The 442-nt window shown below is 32.1% G+C and overlaps 1 protein-coding gene across 5 annotated transcripts in view; it reads right to left on the bottom strand.

Moving 5' to 3' along the window:
* Positions 1-442, bottom strand: part of LOC111677100 (MOB kinase activator-like 2) — a 140682-nt gene that overhangs the window by 8519 nt on the left and 131721 nt on the right. The window lies entirely within an intron of this gene.

The following is a 442-nucleotide window of genomic DNA, read 5'->3' as shown; positions in this document are numbered from 1 at the left end:
AGATAGATAGAAAGATAGATAGATAGATAGATAGATAGATAGATAGATAGATAGATAGATAGATAGATAGATAGATAGATAGATAGATAGATAGATAGATAGATAGAATGATGGATAAATAGATAGATAGATAGATAGAAAGATAGATAGATAGATAGATAGATAGATAGATAGATAAATAAATAAAAAGTTTGGGTCTCTTGGTACCCTTCCACTTAACTAATCTGTATCCTCTCCAAACCAATTTTTCACAGCAATATTCATCATAAATTTCTTAAATTTTGCAAGAAATGTTAGACTTACATATTCAATCTGTGTTCCTGCAGAATCAGGCATTGTCAGAGAAATAGAGTGACGTTCTCTCTCTGTGCTTTCTACACAAGTCGTTACAGTATAACAAGCTTGTGGTCTTAGTGGCTTGTACGTTGGCCTATGTCGACCA

The sequence above is a fragment of the Lucilia cuprina genome, chromosome 5, assembly GCF_022045245.1.
Source record: "Lucilia cuprina isolate Lc7/37 chromosome 5, ASM2204524v1, whole genome shotgun sequence".
Lineage (NCBI taxonomy): Eukaryota > Metazoa > Arthropoda > Insecta > Diptera > Calliphoridae > Lucilia > Lucilia cuprina.
The sequence above is the reverse complement of the archived record's forward strand: the minus strand, read 5'-3'. Positions and strand labels throughout refer to the sequence as shown.